The sequence below is a fragment of the Pistacia vera genome, unplaced genomic scaffold, assembly GCF_008641045.1.
Source record: "Pistacia vera cultivar Batoury unplaced genomic scaffold, PisVer_v2 Contig270, whole genome shotgun sequence".
NCBI classification, from domain to species: domain Eukaryota; kingdom Viridiplantae; phylum Streptophyta; class Magnoliopsida; order Sapindales; family Anacardiaceae; genus Pistacia; species Pistacia vera.
The window spans coordinates 321566-340000 of NW_022196080.1; the positions used below are offsets into that span (position 1 = coordinate 321566).

The 18435-nt window shown below is 38.5% G+C and overlaps 1 long non-coding RNA gene across 1 annotated transcript; it reads left to right on the forward strand.

Annotated features, from left to right (window-relative positions):
• Positions 1-1398: 1398 nt before the first annotated feature.
• Positions 1399-1973, forward strand: LOC116133496. Its single transcript, XR_004128556.1, has 2 exons — positions 1399-1579; positions 1923-1973. It is a non-coding gene; the product is annotated as an uncharacterized LOC116133496 (long non-coding RNA).
• The last annotated feature ends 16462 nt before the right edge of the window (positions 1974-18435 follow it).

Sequence of the window (18435 nt, forward strand, 5' to 3'; positions counted from 1 at the left end):
CAATGCCAAAGCCATCAAACAATAAATCATAGTAATCATAGACATTGAACCAACCAAACCAATCGGTATATCCCTTGGAGGACGCTTAGTCTCTTTAGCCATAGTTGCGACCATGTCAAAACCAGTATAAGACCAATAAACTACAGCTGCAGCTTCAAAAAAACCCATTTGCACCGAAGGGTGAAAATTGGCACTAAATTTGAACTCTTGCCATGAACAAACCCAACAACAATAACAAACACAATCACACAAGCAGGGAAATGGCCGAGAAAATCGAGGTGAGAGGGACATGGGTTTTGGAGAAGGTGATGTGGAGATTCAAATGGGAGTGAGGGCAGCATCCATGGACGCCAGAATCCGGCTAGTTCTGGATTGATCCGGCTGTCGCTAGGGTGAAGATGTGTCACAGGAAAGAGGAAATTCCGGAAAAAAAATGGGTCAATTCTGGCTGGGGATGGAAGAGGATGGTGATGGGAGGTGAGGAAAAAAGAAAAAAAGCCTGCAAGAATGGCGGCGGCGGCAGCTTTGAAGAGGAAAGGTGGAAGATGAAGAGTTGAGAGAAGAAAGGTGGTTTTAACTGCAGAAGCAAGGAATGAAATGACTTAATCACCCTTTATTTGTTTTTGAATTTATTATCTTACCCTTTTACAGTTAAATTTAACTAACAAATATTAACAGAAATAGTTGCTTGTCATATCCAAACTTTTTGGTACCAACCTGTCTTTACTATAAACTATGGGTGGGCGCACGTCATTCGGCCGTCAGATATATTCACCTGAGTGCTCAACGCCGATTGGCCAATCCATAACAGACTAAAGATTTCCCTCCATTGTCTATAAACCCCCCTCCCAAAACCCTTCATTTCCCTCCTTCCCTGCTTTTACTTGAAAACAAACTCAAAACAAAAGATTACAAAGTGAGAAACAAAACGCTTACTGACAAGAATCCATTCCCACAAATTCCTACCATCCAAGAACAACAAGCAGACCAAGATCAAGAAACCGCCACCATGGACTCCTCCTCCTTCTTTAATGACGATCCCACCACCAACACCACTACTCGCTTCTCCAACCTCCACCTCACCAACCACCCTTCCTGCTCCTCCTGCGGTTGCAATGGCAACTCAGCCGCCTCCTCCTCCACCCTCTTCTCCTCTTCTGCCTCTCTCAAACGTCCCTCCTTTGAACCCAACACTCTCCAACCCAGTTCCAAGAGACCCAACATCAAACCCACCTCTCTCTGTGGCTTCTCCAAGATTCCTCTTCCCACTACCTCCGCAACCACCTCACCCTCTGTCTCTGCCCCAGCCCCTAACACATCTCCGAGCCATTCTTTTCTGCGACGCTGCGTTTCTGATCTCGGAGACCCACTCCCAACACAAGTGGCGGCTGAAACACCTCAGTCGCCCCAGTCACAGAATGCGAACATGGTGTGCCCAGGGACTCCGTTGTCGGAGGCGAAGTTTCCGCCTATACCATCCACTTTAAGGCGGTCGACGTCGGACCCAAATCCGTATCCGGCCCCTACTTGTTCCAGTTCACATGACGGGGTGGGAGAGTACGATCTTCCTAATGCAAAGGTGCTTTTTAATGTTTAATTGTCAAGATTCTTGAGATTCATTCCAATGCTTTATCGTGTGATTTTGTGTCCTTACTGATAAAGGTTCTTGAATTGGACTGGAGTTTTTATGCGTTTAATAAAGATGTTTGAGTTTGTTTTGAGAGAAAATTTCTATTGTTCTTTTTAACGTTTAATCATCAAGATTTTTTATATTCATTTCATTGCTTTAATGGGATAAAGATTTGAGGGTTCAAAAAGGGAAATTTTATGTTTCATTTTATGATTGAATAAAGACTTTAGAGTTTATGCAGTGTTTCTAAATGTTACCCTGATCCGGCGTTTGATTGACATTGTTTGGGCAGTGGGCGAGGGAGGTTAGTAATCTTATGAAACAAGTGACTCGAAAATGGGATGAAAAACTTAGTTTTGAAGAAGATAAGGGCAGTGAAGAGAACCACAATCAGAACAACACCAACAATGTTGAGAACAACCATGCAACTATGGTATTTTTTTATTGTTTAATTTTTTATCGTTAGTCTCTCTGTGAAATATAACAAAATAAAGTGTAAAGATTAAAGTGGGTTATTCATTATTAATGCATTCAGGATAATTGTGGGGAAGATTGTGTTGAAGCTGTGACGATGGAGAAGGCTGGAGAGTGTTTGATTATCCATTTCAAGTGTCCTTGTTGCAGAGGTTATCAGATTCTACTCTCTGGGAAGAACTGTTACTACAAGCTCATGTAGACAATCAATCAACAATGAAAAACCTCATACATACTCTTAGGTTTCAGATTTTCTCATTGGTCTAGATTCCTTTTTAGTTTTTCTTTCTGTATAATTTTTTTTTGAAGATGGATTGAGTTCTCATAATTCTAACATTTTTTATGCTACTAACTATTCATAAAAAAGCTTCCTTTTACTACTGATAAGAGTTAAAACTTATGGAAGTTTTTACACAGTAGTAATTCATAATGTTTTGCTTTTTCTGATTGCTTCATATTGTTGTCAAATAATTTAGACTCTCAGTTTTATGTTTGTTTCTCTTGTTTAGATTGATGAAGTTTATGAATTATAGGGATTCGAAACTTCTTCAGAATTAAATCTTGCCTTTACATTCGCTCAATTAATTCAATTTTTCCTCTAATCCCGTAATTATCTGAAAGGAAGGATATCCTGCAAGTCCAAGTTTGCTCCATAATTAAAAATTAATGATAATTTATATTTCTTCACTCAAAAGTTTATTGACTACCATCCATCTTATCTTATTATAATTGGCTTATAAAAATTAATCCAATAACATAAACCATCTTCTTCATAAAATGGCTACTTCTTTTTCCCACTTTCTTCTCTCTTTTTTTTTCTTGCACTGCACTTCGATGCAAAACACAGCATTTGAAGCATATGCTATAATTGGTATCAGTATATATAATCAATAAAGAACTTTATTTGATGGTATGAAGTTATTACATAACAATTTCAAAACCTTAACTGCACCTACTTTTCTAAAGAAATAGAAACTCAAGATCCTTTCCATCTTCCCCAATCACCATACTTAATGGTGGGTGCACATACATGGACATGGGTTTAATAGAACTTAAAATGCAACATAACATGGGGAACGATTGTGTAAATTCCAAGGCTGTCTACCCATATTCATCTAACTTAACTTAATATTAATCATATCTGTGTAAGGACTTCCATTAGGCAAATAACATTACTTTTTTCTTTCAAGTTCATACAACTCTTATCAGCAGTAAAAGAAGCTTTATATGAACAGTTAGTAGCATAAAAGTCTCAGAATCATCAGAACTCTCTCCACCTTCAAAAATTATACCAAAAAAAGAAAAAGGAATCTAAAGCAATGAGAAAAATCAAAACCTAAGATGAGGTCTGTCATTGTTGATTGATTGTCTACATAAGCTTGTAGTAACAGTTCTTCCCAGAGAGTAGAATCTGATAACAAGAACGTTCGCCCATCTCATTACATTCTTTGGCTCTCATTACATTCTTTGGCGATGGAGAAAAGGTATCAAAGGTTCTTATGTTCTTGATCATAGCTGCAAATGGGAGGAAACCTGAAGATGGTTACAAGGTTACTGTTAATACAAGAGCATTCGATGAGATACTGAAGAAGCTTCATAAACTATAGTTTATAAAGATTAGGTTTAGATGTATTTGATTTTGCCATTGTTATAATTCATTAAATAAGAGATTATTATATATAACAACATATATGTTTGGTAAGTATCAGTTACTGGATCTTTATGGATACTTGGAAATTTTTCAATGACAAACAGTATTTTTTTCATGGAACTAAATATTTTTTCAGTCCTTAAATCTTTACAGGTTTTTTTGTATTGTGTTGAAGAGCACATTGGATCGTTCATTTCATTTGAAAGCTTGATTATCAGTGATGGCAATGTTATCTAATGTTCCTATTATAAATGTTAAGATTCAATCAAACTCAAGTCTAACCTGTTTCTCTAACAAACACAACTAACACACACAAAATCAAGACGAATCAACCAAGAAAGAAAATCAAGAACACAACCAAGATTTTACCATGATTCGTTTATTCCAAAGAAATAAACTACATCCACGTTGAGCTCCAAGTAATTTGAGGCTCACTGCACTATAAGGATCAAGTTCTTTACAGATTACAAATCAACCAACATCAATAACCCAAATCTCTCACTCACACAAACCTTCAAACCACCCGTAATCACCACAAGACAACTAATACAAAGTGTCTCTACCAGAAGAACCTACTGCTTCTTCTACCCACAATTTTAACAACAGACTGTGACCCGATTACAAATTGAAGAGAAACTATACTAAGAAACCCTAGCACAGTCGAAGAACGTGAGGGAGAGTATCTTGATCTTTCTTTTTCTTTCTGTGAAACTGAACTTTAAATAGGTTGACTATCTGGGTTGTTTTCACCGTTGGATTAAGTTGGATTCAATGGCTAAGATCTGTCATTTAACATAACTCTAAAACGGCAGCGTATAAGATAGCCCAATACGACACCGTTTGAAGCTTCACTCAACAATCTCCATCTTGAAGCTTTAACACATCACCTAATCAGGAACCTTACCGGTGCAATTCACCCACAAATCACTCATCATAGCTCGATTGCTGTAGCTCACTCAATATGCAATAGGTTCAAACAGTGCTTGAACTTGGCTAGAGAGACCACCTTTTATCCCATATCTGCAGGGTTGTCCTCGGTTAGCACCTTTTTCAGAATGATCACCCCTTTATCCATCAGCTCCCTCACAAAATGGTATTTGACATCAACATGTTTGGTCTTCTCATGGTAGATAGGATTCTTGCTCAAATACATGACACTTTGGCTGTCTGAATAGACAGTGACAGCACCCTTAAGTAGTTTAACTTCTGACAGTAGCCCTTGGAGCTAGAGAGCTTCTTTGAACACATCTGTCACAGTCACATACTTTGCCTCAGTTGTGGATAAAGCAACGATTGGCTAAAGCTGGGACTTCCAACTCACATAGTTTCCTCCCAAGGTGAACAAGTATACAATGGTCAATTTTCTCGAATCTTTGTCACCTGCAAAATCAGAATCTACAAATCCTACAAGATCAAGTGAATCATATCTTTTTCCATATTCCAAGCCAACATGCACAGAACTATTAATGTATCTAAGCAGCCATTTAAGAGCAAGCCAATGTTCAAAACTAGGGTTTGACATGAATTGCAAAGGAAATGTCTGGTCTGGTGCTTATCATGGCATACATTACTGACCCAATTACGTTTGCATAAGGGATGTTTTCCATTTTGATTAACTCAGCATCAGTTTTGGGGCATTGTGCTTTACTTAACATAAAGTGTCCAGTCAAGGGTACATTCACAATTTTGGATCCTGTCATGCCAAATTTAGACACTAATTTTTGCAAGTAAGACTTCTGATGGACTTTTAACTCATGGTTATTTTTGTTTCTATCTATTACCATGCCTAGAATTCGTTTAACACATCCTAAATCCTTCATATCAAATTTGAAGTTTAACTTTTCTTTAGCTTTTCTATCCTAGGCTTAGACTTGCAAATTAAAAGCATGTCATCAACATACAATAGTAAATATAAAAGCATGTCATCAGATAGAGCATAATAAAAATAGCTATGATATTTACTTCTATTGAAGCCAATGCTAAGAATGAATGCATCAAAACGCTTATACCACTGCCTAGTGGACTGTTTCAGTCCATATAAGGATTTGTGAAGTAGGCACACATGGTTGGGCTGGTTTCTATCTACAAAACCAATGGGCTATCTCATGTAAATCCTTTCTTCTAAGTTCCTCTGCAAGAATGCGGTCTTAACGTCAAGTTGTTCTAATTCTAAATCCTTATGGGCAACTATGGCTAACATGATCCTAATGGTCTTGTATTTCACAACAGGGGAGAATATCTCATTAAAATCTATTCCCTCCCATTGTGTGTAGCCTTTGGCTACCAACCTAGCCTTATATCTAGAAGGGTCAGAAAAGTTCATACCTTCGTTATGCTTGAATAACCACCTGCATTCAATCAATTTCTGGTCTTTGGGGTTAGGAACCAAAGACCAGGTTCCATTTACCTTTAGGGACAACATTTCTTCTTCCATTGTAGCTTGCCATTTTTCTCTATTTTTGGATCTAACTGCTTCTTCATAGTAGTCTGGTTCTGTCCTCTGCATTTGAGCCCTAGCCACTAGGGCTGTGTAGATGAGATCAGCATAGGAGTATCTTGTTGGTGGCCTGATTTATCTCCTACTTCTATCCCTGGCCAACTGGTATTGTGCTAAGGGGTCAGGTTGGGGTTCATCAGGTTCTATAGCATGTTCCTCTTCCAACTCAGGGTTCAAGTCTAAACCATTGGTTTCAGCTTCCAGTTGCTCCAAATCAAGTTGAGTTACAGTAGGCTCCACCTCAATTTGGACTCTCTCTCAGGTTGATCCTGATTCATAGATTTGCTGCTAGTTGAACCTGCATCAGAGTTAGTAGTTTTGTAAGGAAATATATTCTCATTAAAAATTACATCCCTACTGATTATTATCCTAACCCTAGGGGCACTCCTTTCCCACAGCCTACACCCTTTGGTTCCTTCTTGATAACCTAAGAAGACATAACTAATGGACCTAGGCTCTAACTTCCCTTCACTGATATGGACATAAGCAGTACATCCAAAAGTCCTCAGGTGTACTAGGCTAGGCTTCCTATTACTCCATTTTTCCTCTGGGCACATGAAACTGATAGCACTTGAGGGGCTTCTGTTAATAAGGTAGGCAGTAGTGTTCATGGCTTCTCCCCAAAAAGACTTTGGTAGGCAGGATGTAAAAAGAAGGCACTCACCTTCTCTAAGAGAGTCCTATTCATTCTTTCAGCAACCCCATTCTGCTGAAGGGTTTTCCTAACTGTTCTATGTCTTAGGATGCCATGCTCAATGCAATATGAGTCAAATTCCAGGTTACAAAACTCTAAGCCATTGTCAGTCCTAAGGGTTTTAACCTTTTTGTCAGTTTGGTTCTCTACAAGAACCTTCCAACTCTTAAACTTACTCAAGACTTCATCCTTAGTCCTAAATAAGAAAACCCACACCTTCTTACTGTAGTCATCTACTATGGATAGAAAATAGCTACTACCCCCATGTGATTTTACCCTTTCAGGTCCCTACAAGTTAGCATGCAAATATTCTAAACAATTGGTAGCCAGGTGAGTTCCCTTTTGGAAACTCAGCCTGTGTTGCTTACCCATGATAAAAGTCTCACAAAACTCAAGGGATTCAATGGGATCCTTACCAAATAGGCCCTGCTTGTGGAGGATGTCAAGGCCGTTCTGGCTTATGTGACCTAGCCTTAAGTGTCATTTTTCTGTAGAAGTTAGGTTAGTGGAAAACAATGCAGAATTTAAATAATCAAAGTAGTAACTTCCACACAGGATATATAGACCATTCCTTTTTACCCCCTTAAGCAATACACTGTTATTCTTATAAACATTAAGGCACCCATTTTCAGCTTTGTAACAGCATCCAAATTCATCTAAAGTACCTAATGAAATTAGGTTTCTTTTTTATTCCGGAATATACCTTACTTTAGTCAGCTTGACAGTCTTACCAGTGTTTACTCTTAAGGTTATATTACCTATCCCTTCAACTTTAGAAGCATTATTGTTCCCCATATACACCGTTTCTAACCTATTCTCCTCAAAGTCTTAAAACCATTCTTTATTGGGACTCATATGAAATGAGCACCCAGAATCCATTACCCAGTCATTTATACTATTAGTTTTGGACACAGCTAAGACTTTAGATTCTTCAATATTAGACTTAGAGGTTGCTAGGTTGCTTTCAGTGTGCCCTTGTTTTTGTTTCTTAAGCCAGGCATAGCAATTCTTTTTTAAATGACCAGTTTTATTACAGAAGAAACACTTCTTGGTTTCTCCCTTGGTTTTACGGTTCATCTTTCCTCTTTTCTTGTTCCTAGGGCCACTATCAGAAAGGGCAGCATTGCCTAACTGGTTTAATTCACCTTTTCCCTTAACAAACAGATTATTACATGTTCTTCTCTGTACCTTAAGCTCTAACTCTCTAGCTTTTAGTCCTGAGACTATTAAGTTCATGCTTGGGATAGTACCAGTGTATTGAAGGGTATTCTTTACAACCTGGTATTCTTCGGTCAGGGATTTCAACAAGATCATAGCTAGACTAGAGTCCCCGAGTTCTTGATCTATACCCTTTAACACTTGGGTCATTTTCAAGAACTCGTCAAGATTTTCATCAATGGTCCTAAAGCTATCCATTTTATATGCAAACAGAACACCTTTTAAGTAAGCTAAATTAGTAGTAGACTGTAAAGCATAAAGGGATTCGAGTTTACCCCATACAGCAGTCGAAGTTTCATAACTGTCTACCTTTCACAGGACACTGTCGAAAAGGTTCATAATGATCAAGTTGTACGCCTTTTCCTCCACTTCTGTTTTCTTTTTCAGTTTCTCCTCTGACCATTTGGTTACATCTTTTTCCAATGCAACGACTACCTTATTATGTGATAATAAGGCCTTCATTTTTTTCTTCCAACCATTGAAATCAATTTTCCTATTGAATTGGGTGATTTCAACTCATGTAGTAGCCATAGTGTGGGGTTAGTGCTTGGATTTAGGGTTGACATAGGAAACCCTAATCTGTTTATGATCGAATTGGAATCAATTTCAAGAAATTGACAGGACAATCTAAGGTTTTTCTAGCCCTAGGATACTAATTTGACTGATCATCAAGAAACCCCTAATTTGTATAACCCTAGGTTTCACTAACAATCAAGACAGACCAGAAAACCCTAATGTTAGCTCTGATACCACTGTTAAGATTCAATCAAACTCAAGCCTAACATGTTTCTCTAACAAATACAACTAACACACACACAATCAACACGAATCAACCAAGAAATAAAATCAAGAACACAGCCAAGATTTTACCATGGTTTGTTTTATTCCAAAAGAATAAACTACATCCACATTGAGCTCCAAGTAATTTGAGGCTCACTGCACTATAAGGATCAAGTTCTTTACATATTACAAATCAACCATCATCAATAACCCAAATCTCTCACTCACACAAACCTTCAAACCACCCGTAATCACCATAACAAGACAACCGATACAAAGTGTCTCTACCAGAAGAACCTACTGCTTCTTCTACCCATAATTTTAGCAACAAATTGTGACCCGATTACAAATTGAAGAGAAATTATACTAAGAAACCCTAGCACAGTCGAAGAATGCGAGAGAGAGTATCTTGATCTTTCTTTTTCTATCTGTGAAACTCAACTTTAAATAGGTTAACTATCTGGGCTGTTTTGCACCGGGATTAAGTTGGATTCAATGGCTAAGATCTGTCATTTAACATAACTCCAAAATGACAGCTTATAAATAAGATAGTCCAATACGACATCGTTTGAAGCTTCACTCAACAATAAATTTACTTAAGCTTTGTTTATTCATTTTTTAATTTTATATACAAACCATGTAGATGCAAAAAATCTACTGTTACAGAAATAGGGTCTGATCCCATGAGGTTGAGGCTACTGACAATCCGCTGGACCTGAACACATGAAAAGACAGGCTTGAAGCTTACGGAAAACACCGGGGTGGTTGTTAAGCTAAAATTAGAACTCAATCTGCCAAAACAAACATCAAACACATTCTAAATAATCTAAATCACACACCAAAGAATCAAGAACACCAAGGATTTTACCGCGATTCACTTATTCCAAAATTGGGAATAAGCTACATCCACGTTGAGCTCCAAGAACTTTTGGGGTGCACTGCACGAAGAGATTAGAAGTTTATAGATTACAAGAACGAATCAATCCCCAAATCCTAACTGTAACCTTTAATCACAAGAGAAATTAAAACCTAGATCCTCTACCCTTGAAGGAAGCTCGACCTTCAACCCAAGATTTACAAAAATCTAAGACTGATTACAAGAAATTTGGACTCAATTAGAAACCATTGTAAAGCACTATGTTGATCATAAAGAGAGAGCTGGAGAAAAGATGGAAATTTGGAATTTTTTGCCTCTTATATAGCTTTAACTTTCTTGGACAAATGATAGCCATCAGATCTCTTTAACAAGCAATGGCCAAGATTAAAACTCCTATTTCCTCAAACATCACCGTTTTGAGCTTCATTTAACAATGGTGTTTAGGCACTCCGATGCTCAAGTCAGCAAGGCTGAAAGAGATTATTTAATAAGAATTAATGGAAAGAAGAGTTACCTAGAGTCTTGTCGGAGGCTAGGATTATGACGAATGTGTAGAATTCTTGAAAGCAAGAATTTATGAGTAAGGAGATGATTTTGAGTAATAGAGATTGAATATTGGAGATTAATTGAATAATGAAAGGGTATGCCTCTGTTTTTATAGTAAACCCAAGGGGTTGGAATCCTAGTAGGATATTGAGTTCTATTTTGGGAGATAATCCCTGTTAAGAAAGAAATAGGATTTTTTGCCTTTATCTGATTAAGTTTACTACTTTGAGTAAGATTCAAGATCTTAGCAGAAGAGGAAATAGAATAGGATTCTGATTTCCTATTTGTGGACTGCAATAGGCTAATAGGTTGGAACCCGGTTTAGCTCAACTTGTGGGATAATCCAACTCATAAAGTGGGCAATTCACAAGGTGAATTTAAGCATAAGCCCAATCAGAATTGGGCTAAGGCCTTAAGTCATGATATGTTTATTTTGTTATTGGGCCTCATCAGACCCAAGATGATTTTTTGCTTGTACAGTTAGCCCCCCAATCTCTAAGTTAAAGGGTATTTAGCTTAAAAAGTAGATTTAATCGAATGAGTGCTGACTGAGTGGATTAGTGCTAGCAACTCCTACTCTCCAAGTTAAAGGGTATTTAGCTTAGAAAGTAAATTTAATCGAATAAGAGCAGACTTAATGGATCAGTGCTAGCAGCTCATCAAGTCGAATAGACCGTTGTTTGAAATGTGAAAGTTCACTTGAGACCAACCTAAGTTGGGAGGAGTTTGCTCAACCAACCTAAGTTGGGAGAAGTTTGTTTGACCAACTTGAGTTGGGAGTACTAAGTACCTTGGAAAGTATGTTATTCCTTCCGTAGGTGTAAGAATATGTGAATCATAGCCTTCTAAGGGTCGAGTCGATTTGACTTGATTCATCTAGGTGTGGATTTGGACAAAGTTTGGTGGAGTCACTTCAAGATGGTGATGTGTGCCTCCCACTCAGCTCGGCTCAGCTCAGCTCAGCTCATGCTATGGATGAGGCTAGTCGAGCAGGGAATTTGTTGGTGATAAATACTAGATGGTGATACGTACCTCCCACTCGACTCGGCTCAACTGATAAGTAGACTGTGTATGCCAAGTAGAGCTTGTATGAAGCTTTTTCTTTAAAGCTGGAGATTGTGCATATGGGGTTGTTGAGGGCTATGTGGAGATGACTGAGTGGAGTGAAAGATTTGTGACTAGAGAAGAATGAGACGAATGGAGCATGTCATTGAAGTCCATGGCGATGAGGCTGAGCCAATTGGTGCTTATGTATGCCCATTTGTTGGTTGAACCCGAATGAAGAAAACAAGTGTTCAACTTATTTGGAGCCAAAGGGGATTTAATCTGGCCTTGAAATCCATTTTATGTGGCACATCACAATTCGAGTAGAAGATTCACATGGAAGGTCGAGTCAGGTGATAGTGATTCAATGTGAACCTAGACTGAGTGGAGTTTTTTCCAAATGCTAATGCAATGAGTGAACCTAACCATGTCAAGTGAACATGTAGGTGTCGCCACTTGCATCCCACTACCATATACTCCCATTCGATCTACTAAGTGGAGCCAAGTGGATAGCTTAACATGATTTTAAGACTTTCTAGTGATGTCAAGCATAGTATGCATGTGATAAGCAACGGTCAAATGGAGAGGTGATATGCGTGATGTGCATGTGTTATGGACAAAATGAAGAATGAGCTAAATGGAAAAGCAAAATGCATGGGGTGCATGTGTCTAAGTAATGAGCCGAATAGAAGAAAAATAAACCAAATAGAGTGTTAGTTAAAAGGTGATAATGAGACATACCTTTTTCCCTTCAAGTGCTGCTTACCATGTTTGTTGAACAGAGTGGAGCATTTGACTAGCTTTTGAAAAGGTGGTATGAATATACCACTAGCTTATGGGTGAGTGGTCAAGAGTTGTATAAGTGAGCTTAGACAGGCCCACTCGGTTAGGCTCACACAGCCAAGTGGGTGGTTGATGCCAAAGCCTTCGTACGTCAATATTGAGCTGAGTTGAACAATCTCATGATAGTTTCGTGTTCATGCAAGGAGCGCCTTGTGATACTACTCGGCAATGATCATTTCCTCGAACGAAGATGTTTGGCTAACAGGGGTGTGTCCCACGAATGGTGATATCTCCTTTCTTGCTGATGAGTCGAGTAGCATAGGGATTCTTTGAAGTTGGCTAATTTATCATGGCGTTATTCGGTCTTTTTTCATGCTGGCCAAATGAGACTTAACTTTCTTGTGGTTGCTTGAGTTCAACTTCAACGAGTGGGAGGAGTTTCAAACCATTTGACACCAAGCGTGGATGCCACATTTTTGCCCTTGTGGGGGTGGTTTCCCATAATATTTGATGAAAGTGCCTCCAGCAAAAAATAGAGGAAACTGATCTTACAAGCAAAGATAGTCCAAGTTCAAGCGGGGATGTATCTGGAGAAGAAACCATAAGCATAGATCATGCCCCAGCCTTCAATTTTATTCCTACCATTCGAGTTGCTGCTTTAGATGTAAGGTCATCTCCAGATATCGATGAAATGAAAGCGATGGTAGAGTTAGGTTCTATTACAGACTCCGCTTGTAGAGGTGGAAGCAATAGTGGTAATAGCAGTAGAGAACAATGGCACTGAAGACGTTGCACCAAGAGGTAGTGAAGGGGAGCTTCGCAGCAGGTGTATTGGGGATTGTGGCTGTAGGAGAAGCTGAAGTAACATAGTTGAAGCTAAATGAAGGTTAAGAAAGTGACGTGATGAGGACGATGTGAGCGAAGGTTGAGAAGTTGTAGACGTTGAACTTTGAATAGTTTTTGAAAATGATAAACTAGAGGGGATTGAAAATCTAGTAGAAGCCGAGAGAGAGAGAGAAGCTGAGTGAATGAACTTGCAAAGATCCGAATGGATGTGTATGGCTGACTGAGGAATAAGCTTAAATAGAGAAACAAAAAATAAGCAAAAGTTCTTGGTGACACATCCTTGAGCCTGTTGGAGCCGAGTGGGAATCCTCACTGCTTGAAAATTTTTGCCTGCACCTAGGTTGTTACAACCTAAGCCTAATTAACCAATTCGCAACACAAACAAACACAAACAAGATTTAAGATCAAAGAACCACACACACAAAAAATCAAGGCACGAATTACCATGGTTCGTCTATCCAATCTTGGATAGACTACATCCATGTTGAGCTCCGAAACAGGGATACTCACAGCACTAAAAGAATATCCAATGATTACAAGAAGACAACCATACAAATCTGCCAAAATAGATCAACATTCAACCTAGGCCCATTTGCTCAAGAATCTCTCAAGAATCTGCAAGAAACAGAGGACAAAAACCAGCCTCAAGAAGGAAATGCAACCCTCTTTCTAATCTACCCAGATTATACCCAGAAAGACCCAGTAAATACTCAACCCTAGTTGCTCTCTATTTTTCTCTCTCACGAACCCTAATTTTCAGATTAACAAAAACGCGCTGCTATTCACGTCACTGTTGCTTCTTTTATATATGCCCATGTCAGTAAATATCAGCCCTTGGATCTGTCTTGATCTGATAGCTAGAATTCCACCAATGAACTTAAATGAAACGACCCCGTTTTGGCTTCACATTATTTTTCAGTCTCCACCTTGAAGCCAACTTTCTGCCTTTCATTTATTTCCTTTCTTCTTTTCCATTGCTGGACTCCTTTTTAATGCAGTAAGCTATCCCATATTTCTTCTCATCTCTAAAAGAAAGTGTTTATCTGATGTGAAGCAAGTTCAAGCAGTGCTTGAACTTGGCTGTGGTCACCACTTTGATTCCCATGTCCGCTGGATTCTCTTCAGTAGGCACCTTCAAAAGATTAATTTCTCCTTTTGCAATCAGGTCTCTGACAAAGTGATCCCTGACATCCACATGTTTTGTTCGTTCGTGATACACTGGGTTCTTACTCATATGGATGGCACTTTAACTGTCAGAGTAAACTGTTGATGTGCCATTCAACAAATCAGCTTCTTTCAGAATCCCTTGCAACCATGTTGCTTCCTTGAATGCATCTGAAACTGCTATGTAATCTGCTTCAGTAGTGGATAATGCAACCAGAGGTTGCAACTGTGCTTTCCAACTAACACAGTTGCCTCCCAGTGTAAAGTAATAAGCAGTTGTGGACTTTCCAGAGTCTCGATCACCTGCAAAATCTGCATCTACATACCCAACCAGATCAAGTGATGCATATCTTTTACAGAAAATTAAACCAATTTGAACAGTGCCATTAATGTATCTCATCAACCATTTTAAAGCATTCCAATGTTCATTTCCAGGATTTGACATGAACCTGCTTAATAGTGATATTGCATATGCTAAATCAGATCTGGTAGATATCATGGAATACACTACAGAACCTATGACATTAGAATAAAGGACATTCTCCATTTTCAGCCTATCTGAATCTGTTTTTGGGGATTGTGACTTACTAAGTATGAAGTGGTTTGCTAAGGGCATTGTCACTGCTTTGGATTCATTCATACCAAATTTTAAGACCAGTTTCTGTAAGTATGAGGATTGATGGAGTTTAAGAGTATTTGCACTTCTATCTCTATCAATCATCATTCCTAGTATTTTCTTTGCCTTCCCTAAGTCCTTCATATCAAATTCAATATTCAATTTGGCCTTTAAAGCATTAATTTGAGACATGGACTTGCTAATTATTAACATGTCATCTACATATAGCAAAAGATAGATTGGCATGTTATTCATACAAGCAAAATAGAAACAGTTATCATACATGCTTCTAGTGAATCCATTTCCTATTATGAATGCATCAAACCTCTTGTACCATTGTCTAGGGGAATGTTTAAGTCCATATAGAGATTTATTCAGTAAGCATACATAATTAGGCAGTTTTTTATCCTTAAAACCTACAGGTTGACTCATGAATATTTTCTCATCTAACTCACCATACAAGAAAGCAGTTTTAACATCCAGTTGCTCTATCTCTAAGTCATATTGAACAATAATAGCTAGCATGATTCTAATAGTTTTAAATTTAACTACTGGAGAAAATATTTCGGTGAAATCAATACCTGCCCTTTGAGTGTAGCCCTTAGCCACTAACCTTGCTTTGAATCTTGGTGGGTCAGATTCATTTATCCTTTCTTTCAGTTTGTACAACCATCTACACACCACCAACTTCTGATTCTTTGGCTTTGGAACTAGTGTCCAGGTTTTGTTTGAGTGCAATGACTCCATCTCTTCCTCCATAGCAGCCACCCATTCTTTTCTATCCCTTGAACTCATTGCCTCATCATAAGTGTTGGGTTCTGATCGATGTATTTTTGAACCAGCTAGGAGTGCTGTATAGATCAGGTCAGCATAGCTGTACCTTGCAGGAGGTCTGATCTCCCTTCTGACTCTATCCCTGGCTAACTAATATTGGGCCAGATTACCATGCTGATCCACTTCAGCATTGTCAGTATGGTGATCTTCATCCTCCTGCTCTTGATTTTGTTGTGGTTGATCTTCAAGTGGATCAGTCTCATCTATTTGGATGTATTGATCAGGATTAGTTTCAGGCTCCACCTCAAACTAAGTTGTTCCAGTTTGTCTAAAAGTTTCAGACTCTTCTTGTGAGCTACCTGCACTGTTAGTACCAGATTTGCAAGGAAAAACTATTTCATTGAAAATCACATCCCTACTAACAATTACCCTAACCCCTGCGACAGCCCTCTCCCACAGCCTATAACCCTTAGTTCCCTCTTGATATCCCAAAAAAACACACTTAAGAGATCTTGGCTCTAACTTTCCATCTCTGGTATGTGCACATCCAAAGACCCTTAGGTGTTCAAGAGATGGTCTCCTTTCAAACCACTTTTCTTCAGGGCACTTAAAGTCTATTGAGCTAGAAGGGCTCCTATTTATAAGATAGGCTGCTATACCTGGTGCTTCCCCCCAAAAGGTTTTTGGTAGACCAGCTGTGAATAAGAGACATCTAACCCTCTCTAGAAGGGTTCTATTCATTCTCTCAGCAACCCCATGCTGCTGAGGGGTTCCCCTAACTGTCATATGCCTTAAGATTCCCTCTTCTACACAGTAAAAGTCAAACTCCTGATTACAGAATTCCAAGCCATTGTCTGTCCTAAAGGTTTTCACCTTTCTGTTAACTTGGTTTTCAACCAAGTTTTTCCAACCTTTGAACTTGGTTAAGGCTTCATCTTTGGACCTAAGCAGGTACACCCATACCTTTCTGCTATAATCATCCACAATGGAGAGGAAATAGCAATTCCCTCCATCTGTTCTAACCCTTTTAAGACCCCAAAGATCTGCATGTACATAATCCAACCCTTTTTCAGCCAGATGAGTTCCCTTTTGGAAACTCATTCTGTGCTGTTTTCCCAACACACAAACTTCATAGAAAGTTAATTCAGATATGGATTCCTTACCAAAATAGCCTTGTTGGCTTAACACTGTCATACATTTTTGGCCTATGTGGCCAAGTCTCAAATGCCATTTCTCTGCAGCAGTCAGATTAGTAGATGATAAAGCAGAATTTATAATGAATGCACAATGTTGACCACATAGAATGTACAGCCCATTTTGTTTGACCCCTTCAAGCAAAATTTCATTATTCTTATACACAACTATGGACCCTTTTTCTGCCTTATAACTACATCTAGCTTCATCCAAAGTTTCTAAGGAAATCAGGTTTCTTTTAAGGTCAGGTATATACCTTACTCTGGTTAACATTATGACTTTACCATTATTTAACCTAATGGTTATGTTTCCTATGCCTTGAACCTTACAAGAGTGATTATTACCCATGAAGACAGTTTCTAACTCTCCTTTCCTAAAGTTCTGGAACCATTGGATGTTTGGACTCATATGAAAAGTGCATCCCAAATCTAGAACCCATTCCTTACTGCTAGCTTGGTTTGAGACAGTGAGGGCTTCTGAAATTTCAATGCCAGTACTACTGCTAGCTAAATTACTCTCTGTATTGTGCTGTTTTTGTTTCTTTATCCAATCATAGCGGTTCTTCTTAAGGTGGCCTAGTTTATTATAGTGAAAACACTTCCTAGTTTCTCCCTTAGACTTATTATTCTTCCCTTTTTTCTTAGTCTTAGGGTTCATGTGTTGCTGGAAATTCTTATTACTATCCGTTCCTAATTGTCCAGGATCTGTCCTACTTTTGACAAACAAGTTATTCCCATTCCTTTTCTGTATTTTTAACTCCAATTCCCTAGATTTCAGGCCAGCTATAATCAGGTCAACACTGGGAACTGTCCCAGTGTATTGTAAAGCATTTTTTACCACTAAGTACTCATCAGGCAATGAATTTAATAGTATCATCGCCAAACTAGAATCTCCTAACTCCTGATCTGTACCTTTCAACACTAATGTCATCTTAAGAAACTCACCAAGGTTTTCTTTTATAGACTTAGTAACATCCATTTTATAAGAGAATAAAACTCCTTTAAGAAATGCTAAGTTTGGTGCAGACTGTAAGGAATAAAGGGATTCGAGTTTACCCCAAAGTGTGAGCGGTGTTTCCATGCCATCTACCTTTCATAGAACTGCATCAGACAGATTCATTATGATTAGATTATAGGCTTCCTAATCCACTTCAGCCTTCTTTTTCAGTTTCTCTTCAGACCACTTGATGATATCTTTTTCCAGAGCAAACCCTACCTTATTATGTGAAAGTAGGGCCTTCATCTTCTTTTTCCATGTATTAAAATCGATATTCCCATCATATTGGGAGATCTTCATACGAGTAGTGCTCATTGTATTGTAATGACAGGGCAGGACAGTCTAAGGAGTACGTGGCGTTGTTATACTAGAGGTTGCCAAGTACTGCCAGGCAGTTTTTAAGGCAGTTACTGGTGTTCCAGCCTAAATACCCTTAAACTGTATCAAACAAAACTAGACACAAACAAAACGTAAAGTGACAAGACTACTACAGCCCTTAGACAATACCAAGATTTCTCCCCTGACTCGTGTTTGTGACTCAACTAACCAATTTGACCAGATTCAATAACGATTCAAAACCCTAAAGCTCTATAAGCCTTTAATCCGAAAAAACCCCCAAATCCTAACAAAACCCTAATTTCGATTTTGCAC